Here is a 14,866-nt window from a genome sequence, read left to right as displayed (position 1 = left end):
TTTGACCCATAACTAGAAGAAAAACTGACCAATAGAAACAGCCTCAGCAATGGCCATGATAATGGAATAAGCAGACAAGAACTTTAAAATCATTATTAGAAATATGATTAAAGACAGAGAGAAAAACATCATGAACATAAGGAGAAAAAAATTACATTTTTAAAATGGAACTTCTATAGCTAAAAAATACAATGAAATGAAAAATTCATTTGAATGAGATTAAAAGCAGGTTAGACACTGCAGAAGAAACAACCAGTAAATCTAAAGACATAGTAATAAAAACTATCAAATTGGCAAAAGACAAAAAGAACAAATGAAACACATACACACAAGAGCGAACTATATGGCTATATTAAGTGCATCACATTTATGTAATTGTAATTTCTATGAAATAGAAAGAGAAAAGAGGGGGCAGGGACAGAAATAAATAAAGACATAGAAACAATTTTTAAAAGGTCCATATGGTTTCCGAATTTGAGAAAGTGATATTTGATGAAAACTTTTGATGAAGTTCAATAAACTCCAAGCAAGATAAACACAAAGAAACCAACATATACCAAGAGACATCAAAATCTTAGGCAGCCCCAGTGGCTCAGCAGTTTAGTGCCGCCTTTAGCCCAGGGTGTAATTCTGGAGACCAGGGTCGAGTCCCATGTCAGAATCCCTGCAGGGAGCCTGCTTCTCCTTCTGCCTGTGTCTCTGCCTCTCTCTGTGTGTCTCTCATGAATAAATAAAATCTTTAAAAAAAAATCTAGTGACAAAAAAGTAGTAAAAAAAAAATCATAAAGGAAGAAAAATAGAGAAGAGCCAAAATAAGAAATACCACTGAGTTCCTGTTGAAAAAATGCAAGTCAAAGAAAATGGGGTACTTAATATATGTAGACAAAAAATGTCTGACAGCAATAGCACCAAAGCCATTATCAGCAGAAATTCCTTATAAACTCCGTGGAATATTCAAAATACAGTGATTCATGATATTTATATTATGTACATTATACGACTTATATTCTACTTTTATTGTCTATATACTAATGAAACACTAAAAATAGAAAGGAATAGTGATCGTTATATACAACAACATGCAAAATTTCAAAAACATTATGCTGAACAAAAGAAACTGACACACAAAAAAGTATATACTGTACAAAATTCTAAAAAAGACTAATTTATAGGAACAGCAAACAAATCCAGATTTGCTCAGGGTCGAGACTAGTGTGGGAATTAACTGCAAAGTAGCCCCACAGAACATTTTGGAGTAATGGAAATGTTCTGTATTGATTTGTGTGGTGGTTGGTTACATGGATGTAGACATTTGTCAAAACTCATTGCGCTGGATGCTTAAAATTGGGTCATTTTGTTGTATGCAAATTATACTCAATCAAGTTGATTTTTTTTTTTTAAGTTCCTAGGAGATCTTTAACTGCCATCTCCCCCACTCTCCCTTTTTCAGCGGGGAAGCTGGAGACCAAAGAGATTAAATAATTTATCCAATGTCACATTGCCACGTTAAGCACAGCTTAGAGTGGTGTTTAAAACCTGAATGTAGAGCCCATTCCTCTTTACAGCCAGAACAAGAGAAAAAGGAGGGAAAATGGAGTGATTATCCTGGAAAATAAATGTATCACAAAAGGGAATGAAAAAGCCCTGGATTCTGTTTGTTGGGGTGGCAGAAACAACTTTTGGGGGCAGTAGTTATAGGTATGAAGAGTTTTGTTAGACCAGTTTGCCTCACAATGTCTTCACCAATTAACTCCTCGTGCTGGCTTTCCTTCCCTACGTCCCAAAAAGATCCCACCAAAAGTGTCCTTTCTACGGAGACAGACGGTCTTTACACTCAGAGTCATTTATTTTATTACGTGCTAAAATATTTGAGTGCAGTATATCGGTGTTTTCAACTTTCTTTAAAATGATTTGGCAAAATCAAATAATACACATATGTTTACACACATATATCTCTACATATGTGAAGAGGAGAAAGAGGAAGGATGAAAATGAGGAAAGAGATGTGAAGAGAATCGTAAATAGAATATTGGAAGTGGCCAGGGTCAGGGCAGGAAGAGAAGAACCAGCAGAAGGTAGTTTATTTGTTAGAACCTCACACTCCTTGCAGAAGAAGAAAAGGGTAGAAAGAGTTTAAGGTGAAGGATGGAGGGAAGAAAAGAGAGGGGTGGGTGTGTGGGGGGGATGGAGGGGAGAAAGATAGAAAACTAGGGAGGGGGGAGCACACTCCTTGCAGAAGTGCAAAGCTGTCCTCCTCCTTGTAGGCATTGCACACACCATTCTTCCTATAAATAGTGGCAGAGGCATGGTGTGATCAGATGAAATGCTCTATTTTCCAGGCAGAGATGTGCCTGTACCCTTAAACTGCAGAATCACTGAGGGCCACATCTGTGCTCTTCTTGGAGTAATTAAAGAAAGGCTTTGGTGCTTTCCCAGATAGGCTCAGAAAATGCTCAACTCCCCGACTCAGATGAGTGTACCCTTTTTTGGATGTCTTCAGTGGTGGGAAGCCCCAGTGCTACCTGCAAGAGCCAGGGTCCCACCTCTCACCACCTGTGGGTGGCTGGTGGGTCTCAGGGAACAGCCAGGCCCAGTGCGAGGGGCTGGCCCTGCCCATCACCTTCCTCCCCCCTCTCCACCCCAGCTCGCCCCGACCCAACCAGCTCCCTTCCTGGGAAACAGAATAAAACAAAAGTCCTCTTAAACAATAGAGCTGTCGGGGAGAGTCCAGAAAACGAAGGCTAGAGAGGCCAAACATTGATAAACTTAATTAAATTTCTAATGAAACCAGACACAGCCTGTAGTGATTACTCTGTGTAACTGAGACTAATATTCCAATTAGGCTAATTCATCCCCTGATGCTCTAAACATAGTTATGGGCTCAATCCATATTTCTTCCCTCTTGTCAACAATAGATACCCATTATTTTAGGAGCTCCAGTCTCAAGTATAAAAGCGGGGGCCCTCGATCTCCTCCGAGCGGTCTGTGCCCGGCTCAGGGCTGCCGGTGCCTTCAGGCCAGCAGGGTGGGTTTTCTCTTGCCTCCCTTTTTGGAAACACCAGAATCTTTTTGCTGCTCTCAAAAGCCCCATTTCAGATACCCTTAATCTTGTTTTCCTTCTCACTGCCAAGCTAATCCTCCTCCAAAATATAAAAATAAAATAAAAATGTGGCAGAGAAAGGGTTTCATTCTTTCCACTGCCTCAAAGTGGAGACAAACGGCTGTGTACCTTGCCTGTTTCCTAATGCAGTGGAGCCAAGGGTACTCATCGGGTACTCATCAGAAAGCACCCCTGTCCTCATGGGGTGCCCCAGGCATAGGCCACGGCACTGGCAGCAACCAGACAGGGCACAGTGAGCCCCTGTGACAGGTAAGCGTGGGCCGGGGCCACCTGCGTCTGCATCCCTGCTGCTCCATGTACGACTGGAGAAATTACTCAGTATTTCAGAGCCTATAATCTTTCATGTGTAAAATGAAAACATAAAAGTCCTCTCAGGTTCTGTTGGATGGGCTAAATGAGACAAAATAACAACTTTTTGTTGCTTGTTATAGAACTAGGATAGCAAAAAGCACTTTACGTACATCATTGCATTTAATCCTCTTAAAACCTCTATGAGAAAAGAAATCATGGCTTTAGAAAGGGAAGACCAAGTTCACCGGCAGACCCAAGATGAGAACTTGAGTCTATCTGCTCGTCCCCTCAGCCACCACCTTCCAGATCCATTCCATTACTGGAAAGGCCCAAACCACAGGCCATCTTTAAAAGCACTTTCATTACCTTCAGTTAAATACATTTACTTGAACTGATCGTTTTGAAGTTGTCAAGCAGGAATCTTCCTCCATATGCTTTAATGAGTACATAAAAGTCATTTGTAATGAGCACATTGTTTATATGTCAAAGGTATTACGAAGTGCTTGAAAATAGTTTGTTTTCTTAATTAGATTAAACAGGCTTCCTGCAATCTTCCTTACTTTATTGATTTACTTAATGAACCTTTTTTTTCATAGATAGGACAAATGTAAATTTCAGCCTGGCCTGTGAACAAATTATCTGAAATTCCGAATCGGTAGGGCCTTAATTAATGAGGCTTTACTCTATATCACCAGTGAGGCACAAAGATTTATTACGTTAAAATAGTCATAATGAGAACAATTCTCCACATGTGGCTGAGGAAGATGGCCTTGCTCAGGTCACCGCAGAAGGAATGGCTTCCCTCCCGCCTCCACCCGGGCTACGCGTGGTGGCTGCCACACTGTCACATAAGGGCTCAGTCAGAAGCAACATGCATGAGCCAGGAATCAAAAGATACGAGCAATAAGGAAGGCGCTTCGAGAAAGATAGGTTAAAGGAAGCGGGGCACCAAGAGTAAATCCTGGCAAGTGTTGTGTCTTGATCACAACAAGAAGTGGAGCTCATGGAGCTCAGTGTTTCTGGCTGCAGAGTGAAACCCTAAAGTAAAAGGGAAAGTGTAGCAGGTTCAGACCCGCAGGTGGTTGGAAGCCAAGGCAAGGAATACAGCCCTTGAGATTTTTAGATGAGGGTAACTGAAGTAAGGCTTCAGCTAAGGGGTAGAAACATGAAGACGGAATTACGAGGCTGCCCCAACTGCAGTTGTTCCCATGAGCAGCCACCTGGGGCTTCTGTGGTTCCAAACTATCAACCCCACTGGGGAAGCATCACCTTCTGGGGAACCTCGGAGGCCCCTGGAGCAGGTCCAAATGAGGTGGACATCCGAGACGTCAGCCACTCACTTCTCCTCACCTCGAGGACATTGATTGTCTAAGAGCTAAGCCAGACCATGCCCCAGGATACTGGTAGTGAAGACTGCTAGTCCAGTTATTCAGAGAAGGAAAAAGCTCCATAAAAAGACAGTCATCATTTAATACCCACCATTCCTGGACTGTTTTCTTTGTGCCTGGTGATGTGCTAAGTATCTTACAAGGATTATTTAAGCCCCACCTTCACCCAAATGTATAAATCTTACTAAACCATTTTACGCAGAGAAAATTGAAATTTAGAAATGTCAACTCCCCCTCACTCCCACCCCAGGGCCACACTAGCGGCAAGCGGCAGAGCTGGAATGGATCTGGCTGAAGGCTGACACCAGCACCCAAGTGAAACAACACAGTGATGTGCTACTGAGAGAGAAGGGGTCTGGAAATCCACCACCCTCAAGTACAGTTAGGGAGCCATGAGGACTTCAGGAAGGTAGAGCATCAAAGGAAGGCTTCCATGGGCCTCAGGCAACTATGGTCAAGGGAGTCATAAGTGCCAGCCACTGGTTTGACCCGAAGTTAAAGGTTTGACCTAATGTGGCAAACGGTTGTTTGTCTCAGGGCAGGACCCTGTGTCCATAGGAAGGCAGACCTAGACTCCATGGCTGAAGCAGGGAACTGTTGCCTGGGTCCCATTCATTTTGCAGATACCAACGGGACCAATGGGATCCCGGGAATTCCCAATAGGTGGCGCCGGAGGGCCTCTTTCTGCCCGTGGGAAATGAGCTGTCCAGGCCATTACCGATGTAAAACTTCACCATCCTTTATAGTAATAAATTGCTTTATTGGAGGTAGTGGTGGAAAACTTGAGTGCCAGTGGCTCTCAGGCCTAGGCTCAAATTCTCGTTCTGCCAGGATTCATTAGCTGTGCGATACTAGACAAGTACCTTCACCTCTTAACACTCTGTATTCCACTTTAAAATAGTGAGACCAAAAATAACAGTCGACTTCATAAAGTTGTCCTAAAGATTAAAATAAATCATGTATACAAAATGCTTAGCCAAGTGCCTGGTACACAGTGCTCATAAATGCTAGCTATAACAATTATTTATGCTTTTAAAAACTCTTTCACATTCACGGTTTCATCTGAATTGGGGAAATCCGGTAGCGGGCTCAGCATACAAATATGAGAGCATGTAGAAGACATCAGAATTTTCTTGGCTCTGTCTCTGTTCAGTTTTTTCAGTAAGTGATATTTCCAAACGGAGCTGGCAAGCCAGGAAATAGCGTGCCAGTGACCATTTACTGTTTCCCCTGCCCAGGTGGAAAAAGACAACAGTGAGGACATTATTCATTGAACTTTAAAGTGTTTTTTGTTGTTGTTGTTGTTGTTTTTAACCGCTAAGCACAATAACCTTATGTTCCAAGTCATCTCTTGGCATCGATGCTGATTAAACACAAGGGAGCAAACCCATGCTGGCCTTTAGGAATTCTGATTCCTTACCTTCTCAGTACTTACAACTTAGCAGGATTTAGAGCAAGTCCTTGTCTGTTGGCTTGTCTGTTGACACAAATAACTGACTTGTGTTGTTGCTATTTTAAGGTAAACATGTACTGTCTCCTCAACATATTGTAAACTCCTTGAGGACTAAAACTTTGACTTTCCACTCTCTTCTTTATCCCTAGAGCATCTAGAATGGTGCTGTGTGCATTAAAAAGTGCACAATAAATATGTATTGATTCATTAATAGAGAGACTCAATCTTCAGAAAACAGATGCAATTTCAATGAGGTGGAAGGCATCTGTGAACTCTTTGTTTACCCATCTCTAATAGCTCCAGGTAATCGGTGTGTCTAATTAAGAATTTTATGGGAATAAACAGGAATAATTGGAGTGCTTTCCCAATGCCTAGCCCAATGGTACGAGAGAATAATGTCCTGCCAAAGATGCCTGGCCAGCATGGCACTAGGGCCCTCCAGGCCCAGAACACTTAAGTGTTGATTCAAGCCCAGTGACTTCTCTGTGACTCAGAGCAACCACCACCCTGGCTCAGAAGAGAGAAAATGCTGTCAAGTGCTGACCAAAAAAGCAGTTCCAGGAATCTTCCAGGATGAGATGTGACTGTCACAATCAGTGACTCAAAAAGCAATCAAATCTCTTTGCCAGGATATGGGTTTCAAAGAGCTGACTGCAGTATGGAAGAATAGACGGGCATTGGGAACCCCTTCTAAGGCCAACATCACAATTGTATTATGTCCCTGTCTACTGTAGACTAGGGAAGAGACTGATACCAAAACTGAAGCATCAAATAAAATTAAGCACCTGAGAGTTGAAACTTTTAAAAGAGCCATTTGGCAACTTCTATCACTTGCTTGTTGACAGTGTAAACTTTGCCTGGCAAGTTGAAAAGCTATACCAAACACAAACCTTATCTCTGACAATTAGAAGCACTTAAATAAGCTAATGTAATCAATTATGTCTTTTAATTTTCCAGACAGCATTTACAGGGTTTAATTTTCTGCTGCTACACCTTCCAAATTATCTTCAGGTGGTGTTCAGAATCTAATGGGAGGATATATTGTGGTTGCATCGATATTATCTTTGCCGAATTCCCCATATACCGTTCTCTCCTCCCCCCACCAACACCCTCTGTATCCCAGACCTAGAGGTGAAATGATTGTAAAGAAGAAAAGTCGGGACACCCGGGTGGCTCAGTGGTTTAGCCCCACCTTCGGCCCAGGGCCTGATCTTGGAGACCCGGGATCAAGTCCCACATCAGGCTCCCTCATGGAGCCTGCTTCTCCCTCTGCCTGTGTCTCTGCCTCTCTCTGTGTCTCTCTCATGAATAAATAAATAAAATCTTAAAAAAAGAAAAGGAGAAGAAGAAAAGTCATAAGAGGTTTACTTAATTTCTTATTTTACAACATTTATGTCATCCTCTTGTCACTTTTCCTATATAAAAATCAGTTGCAGTTATGATAGAATCCAAATACAGAAAGATACAGTTCAAAGGGAACATATGATACAAAAAAAGAAAAAAAGAAGAAAGGAAGGAAAAATTAGATGACTGGATCTCTTTCTCTCTCTCTCTCTCTCTCTCTCTCTTTTTTTTTTTTTAAGATTTTACCCATTTATTCATGAGAGACACAGAGAGAAAGGCAGAGACATGGGCAGAGGGAGAAGCAGGCTCCCTGCAAGGAATGTAATGCAGGACTTGATCCCAGGACCCCGGGACCACGACCTGAGCCAGGGGCAGACACCCAACCACTGAGCCACCCAGGTGCCCCTGGATCTCTTATCTTGAGCCGATATCATTTGAAAAGAAAGTTCCCTGGTAAAAAAAAATAATAATAATAATAATAAGATAGAGGACATCAGTCAGCATAAAGCAGACATATTGACCTATTTGATGTCTTTGAGTGAACCCTTAAAGTACTAATACCAATTAGATGATGGTATTGAAAGTATCATAATAGCTTAGGAATTTAACATAGAATGTGGATAAAGGACAATGGTCTCCCCACAAAAGAAGAATTACTTCTTAACTGAGGTACAAGATCCACAAATAATTCTCCCCTTCTATCTGGAAAGCACTAGAGTCCACATATAATGAACAGTGGTGCTTTCCTATGTATCATTGGAGATAAGCTACCATATAAAAGTCAGACCAGCTATCCTCTTAGAAAACTGCAACCAGATGGAGTTGGAATGGTAGAAATCTGTGGTAACTTAAAAAGCCTTAAATAAAGGAAAGGAAACAGAATTCATCGGTGCTTTTTCCAGTTCTCTCCATGGACTGCAAAGACTCATATATTTGACATATGTAAATATTTCAGTCCACCCAAAAGATATTTTATCAAGCAAGAGTTAGAGCCCTCACCCATCACAGTCAGTCTGTATCATCTGCAGAAAATGTTTCACCTGGCTTTGTCAAACTAAATTAGTTATCAGGAGGTAGTTTGACAAAACTTGGAAGCAACCAAGAGGTCCCTTAGTAAGTGAGTAAATTTAAAACTGCTGGTACATCCAGACAATGGAATATTATTCAGCACTAAAAATAAATGAGTTTTAAAAAGCCATGAAAATGGAAGAAATTTAAATGCATATCACTAAGTGAAAGAAGCCAATCTGGACAAATCCATACTTTACGATTCCAACTATGTGGCATTCTAAAAATGGCAAAATTGCAGACAGTAATATCAGTGGATGTCAGTGTTGAGGACGAGGGAATGGATGCATAGGCAGAGCACAGAGGATTTTTAGGGCATTAAAACTCTCTGTACAATACTATAATGATGGATGCATATCATTATTCATTTGTCCAAACTCATGAAATGTACAACACAGAGAATAAGCCCTAAGGTAAACTATGGACTCTGGATGGTTAAAATGTGCCAGTGCGGGTTCATCAACTATAACAACTGTACCATTCTGGTCTGAGATATTGATAATGGGGGAGGCTGTGCTTGTGTGAGGGCAAGAAGTTATATGGAAAAATCTCTGTACCTTCTCAATTTTGCTGTAAACCTAAAACTACTCTTTTAAAAAAGTCCTAAAAAAATAAAAAGTTAGTGTGTTAACTTAAATTGCCTGGCATCTTGACAGCAAATAGGGAATGTCCTAAAGAGAAAACTTCAGAGCTCAATTTAAAATAGCTGAAATGAGGGGCATCTCAGTGGCTCAGTCGGTTAAGCACCTGACTCTTGGTTTCAGCTCAGGTCATGACCTTGGGGTCATGAGATGGAGCGCTGAGTCGGCTCCACACTGAGCATGGAGCATGGAGCCCTCTTAAGATTCTCTCTCTCCCTCTGCCCCACCCCCAAATTCTCTCTCTCTCTCTCTCTCATAAGAAAAAAAAAATAGCTAAAAGGAAAAGGGAGTCCAAAAACCTGAGTCTGGTATCATTTTGCCAGTCCTAATCATGTGACCCTGGAAAGTTACTCCAACCATTCTGGAGTAAGAACTCTTCCGGCTCATGGGTCAATGAATCACAGGGATCCTGATCACTGAAAATGTATTGTCCATTTTCCAAATTAATTGTTGTCTTTGTTTTCATTGAAGCCAGTCTCTTTTTTTTTAGTTTGATTAGTGACAGCCCATCTCCCAGAGTCCTGTCTCCTTCTCAATATGCTGATGAAATCAAGTTTCTGAATTAATGGTGGAACACTAGACAGCTATCCCAAAGTCACGCTGAAGGAGTTCACAAGAAATCCCAGGACGAAACAAACAGAAAACAGCTAAAAGTCTCAGGGAACCAGCTGAATTAGGCAGGGAAGTGTAGGAGACGTTTAATGTAAGTTATACATTATATGACATATATAATGCTCTGGTCTGAATATGTTCCCCCAAATTCACACCTCAAAATGATTGCATTAGGAAATGGGCTTTAGGAGATGATTAGGTCATGCAGATGGAGCCCTCATGAATGGATTATCACCCTTAGAGACCCCAGAGAGGTCTTTCTCCCTTTTGCCATGTGAGAACACAGCAAGAGGGCGTCAGCTATGACCTGGGAAGAAAACTCTCACCAGAATGCAGCCAGGCTGGCACTTTGAACTTGGACTTCTCAGGCTCCAGAACTATGAGAAATAAATTTCTTTTGTTAGTTAGCTACCCAGTCTGTGGTAGTTGGTGATAGGAAACCAAACAGGCTATGACCAACATAATTTTATATATTTAATATATATAATTTTTTAAAGATAATATGTATTTCATATATTTGAAATCCATATTTGAAATATTTCATATTTATGAAGTCTAAAAATTGAGAAAAAAATCATTTATTCCACCCATTATCACTACTTAACATTTTGCTATATATCCATAATCTTTTTGCTATGCAGAGATATAGATGCTTTTTTAAAAAATACACTGGAATCTACTCTATTGACTGTTTTTTTCTCTTAGTAACATCATAAGCATTTTCCGATAGCTTTAAAAAATTCCTTGAGATCATTATTTTTAATGATTGCACAGTACTCTGGATATAGATGTACCATAATTTATTTAACCAACCCCCTATTGTTTGACATTTGGGTTATTTCTACTGTTTGCTATTATTTTTTTAAATGCCATGAAAAAATATCATTATACATAAATCCTTGAGTACATCTCTGATTATTGCCTTAAGATAAATTCCCAGGCATGGAATTTCTGGGTCAAAGGGTAGGCATGTGCTAAGGCCATTGATATATATTGCCAAATTACTCTCAGAGAAGCTTATTCATGATTACAAGCCCATCAGTTATGTAGAAAACTGCTGAGGAATTTTGATAAATGCTCAGAGCAGATAAAGAACCCCAGACACATATTAGAGAAGAAATGCATTATTTTAAATGGCCTGCAACACATACCACTTACCTTATTCTCACTTGGAATTAATTCCAGGGAAACCTGGTTTCAGGTACATTATTTTAGTGGGTGGCTTAAACACCAATACCGGTGGATTATCAAAAAAGATAGTCTGAATTATGGGAGACTCTGAAAGTGCATTAGTTATCACTTATGATTTTGTGCCTTGAATTTTTCCTTCCACGAACATATTTTGCTTTTATAATGAAAATCGAATGAAAAATACCTTTTAATTTGCTAACAATATTCTATAGCTAAATTTATAGAACTAAATCTAGTCCAGAAAATGAGGTATATCTGTTTACATGTAAAAAGCCAGGGTCAAAGCAGTACCTTGCAACTTATTTTATCTCTCAACTGCTTTGGATGGCAGAAACAAACTAATGTTAACATTCTCATTGTCCAAGGAGAGAAACTGAAACCTGGAGATGCAAACTGACTTTGCTAGAATCATCGCAGATAGTGGAATCACCACAAAGTCTGATTTCTTTATTGTAGTAGGGTATCTGATGATACTTTAAAAAAAAAAAAAAAAAAACTCAGAACCCAAAACCTAGCAATACCTGTGTTACACACATTTAACAGAGAAAGGTCTTTTGCAAGGTGACGGACAGCTGGCAGGAGCAGATGGCTGGGGGGAGAAATGTTCCAGCCAGGGACTCTGAAGGACAGATGGGTCGCAATGCCCTGAGTCACTCTACCACATGCTCAGGGGTCCACAGGCTCTAGGAGCTTTGAAGAGGTTGTTGCTGTCAGCTGGCCTGGGGTTTGTTATTGTAGAACAATGGAGACCCCAAAAGCAGAAAGCAGAGTTATTATTGGCTAGAAATGGGCTGTCTAATTGGAAATGGACCTTGTTCTCTAGCAAGATCCTAAGAAACATAATTCAATTAGAGGTTGATATAACTTTGATCACAATGCTGCTTTTGCATAAGTGTATCACTGTCCATTTCTGCATGTCAAAATCCCAGCTATTTCTCCATGTTCACCTCAAACACTGTCTCTTCCCAGATTCCCCAGCCAGAAGTCATCTCTGCTGTCCCTGGCCTCTCAAAGCCCTTCACCTCTATCTCTCATTATACTTAATATTTTCTATCTTGTATTAAAATGACTTATGCATGGGGTGCCAGGGTGGCTCAACTGGTTAAGTGTCCGACTCTTGGTTTTGGCTTAAGTCATGATCTCAGGGTCATGAGATCAAGTCCCAAGCTGGATTCCATTCTGGGCATGGAACCTGCTTAAGATATTCTCTCTCTCTCTCTCTCTCTCTCTCTCTCTCTCCTTCTGCCCCTGTTACCCACTTGTTCTCTCTAAGAAAAAATAAATAAAAATAAAATGACTTACACATGCATCCTATCTTGGCCTCAGTGAGCTGGCAGTCCAGCTAAGGAGAGTGCTGTAAACTTCGTCACACACGCCCTACTGCATTTTGCATAATACATTGGAACAAAAACTTTTCAATAATTGTTTAAGAAATACCTGAAAGAATGACACTGTATTATGTAGTCATTTCCTGCCAATTCTATTAAGTAGCTCAGATGCTAATCACCAACTCTCTCAGACTTTTAAAAGTTGCCTCATGGGCCAGAGGGGAATTATTATCACAACATAGATTTCTTCTAAAATACAAAGCTTAATTAGTCTAGCTTTACTTGTTTTTATTTTAAAAGGGACACCAAAGGGAAAGATGAGAAGTGATTGATAGCACATTGCACTAATAAATTCACCATTCTGTGAAGTTTTCCTCATCTGGTTTTCAAACAGCCAGATTTTTAGCATTATAAATATTAATGAAGTTTTCCATACTTGTCCAGGAGGGCTCAAGTGTGGTATCTCAGCTTAGAGACAGTCTTAACGGTAAAAATAAAGATACTGCCCATGTCAAAATGGGTATGCCTCTTCTAGAAACAGCTGTTACTATCCACCCCGTCTCTTTGGTAGGACTAGCTTCCCAGTGGCTTAGCAAAGCTTTATGCCTTCAGCTGAAGCCAAAAAGCTGGGTAGATATCTAGAAAGACCGTCTACAAAGCAATATTTCATTTTCAAATCACAAGATATCTTTGAATATTCTTTAAGTAAAAATGTTTCAGTCTATTATTGAAAATGACCTGTGATTGGAAAGGGAAACATCCAGAGCCTATTAAGCACCTGGTCAAGCATTCAGCTGATTGGAGCACGCAGAGAGAGGACTGGCAAAAGCAGCAGTCCTCAAAATGCGTGCAACCACATTCATGATGGGCTAGAAGAAACGCATTTGTAGTACTATACTTGCGGGGTGGTGGGGCCAGAGCCATTAGATTAGCACCCAGGAGATGTCAGCACAGAGCTGGGACAGTTGGGTCCAGTGTGGGCAAAAAGCTGAGCAGGGGCTTTCTGTAAGGGAAAAGGTGTTTTGTTTGGTTTCGTATTTTGGTAGCTCTCCTTTGCAGCAATAATCGTGTATGGGCAAGATAGCTGTGTAACACAGAATAGAACCAATCAAACAAACACATTTTACACGGTGAACACTCAGAGGGCTGAGTATGAAGATTTGGGAAAATTGCTAAAGCCACTGGAGCCCTGGTCAGAAAACCAGTTAAATACAGCATCTCTTGTAGCATTAAGGAAGAGCTACTCTGTAGCCACAGTCCTGTGTGCACTGAGAAAAAGCCTTGTGGCTTAAAGAAACGAAGAGCTGGGATTCAGGAGATATGGGTTCAATTCCTAGTTCTGTTACCAACCAATAGGAATACATCCTCATCCTCTAAAGCAAGTCTTTGTGAGTTAGGAGTTTGTTACAGGAGAAGATCCAAGAAGCTGGCTGAGTGTGCCAGCTGTCCCTTACAAGCCCAAGCGCATTATAACTGAAAGTATTATTACTGAAATAATCTCTGAGAGCTGATTTATGATTCCAGGTTTTCCTTAGTTCCTTTGCTAGAAAATGGTAAAATTGGTTATAACTACAGCTGCCCAGACAACTGTAATCAGAACAATGTTTTCTCTGAAATAACAATGGGAAAGGTAGTTTGATATTGAAAGGAAACTTGTTGGTGCTGCCAATATAATAATACAGCTCTCATTTCTTGATCCAAAGGTTTTCAGACTCTAGTTGATGAAACTCTATGGTTTCGGGGAAACTTGCCAAAATTATGGGGTAGAAGCTTCTAGAAATTGCTGATTTTTTCCACACAGTAAATTTTAGGGAAAGTGTACAACCAATTTTTAAAAATACTTCATGGATTTGAATGACTATATGCTTCTGTAAGTATACATGTGAACACCCTCATTATTTATATTGTAAAAACCCAATGTAATTTTAGTTATTTTTTTATTTACATCACCTGTCATGGAATAAGAGCAGTGCATTAGAGATTCTTACTACTAGAACATCTGTCAAGTTCTCATTTATTTACTGTCATTTTAGCCTTAAATACTTTGATGCCGTGTTTGTTAGTATGAAGAGATTAATAAGTTTTTTTTTTTTTTTAATAAGTTTTATTCTCAAGGTAGGGTATACCCTTTACGAATACAAACTATTTATTTTGGTTTTATGTAGTGCTTTTTTGTTTGTTTGTTTTAAATTCACTCTTCTCTAATGTAGTTACCACTCCCGGTTTTTGTCACCATTGCTTATTTTGGTTTGGGTGTCAGTCTTTGTTGTCTGTTTTCTACATGCACGTATTCATCTGCCTAGAGTGACTGTGCCTCTTGATTTATATTTGAATTTGTGGAGTTATTTTATTTTAATCTGCCCCTCCTGTAACCTGAGACATTTGGTTTTATGAAGTGGATTTATTCCATTTACAGTGTTTTATAAGAA

Source organism: Canis aureus, chromosome 15 (genome assembly GCF_053574225.1).
Source record: "Canis aureus isolate CA01 chromosome 15, VMU_Caureus_v.1.0, whole genome shotgun sequence".
NCBI classification, from domain to species: domain Eukaryota; kingdom Metazoa; phylum Chordata; class Mammalia; order Carnivora; family Canidae; genus Canis; species Canis aureus.
The sequence above is the reverse complement of the archived record's forward strand: the minus strand, read 5'-3'. Positions refer to the sequence as shown.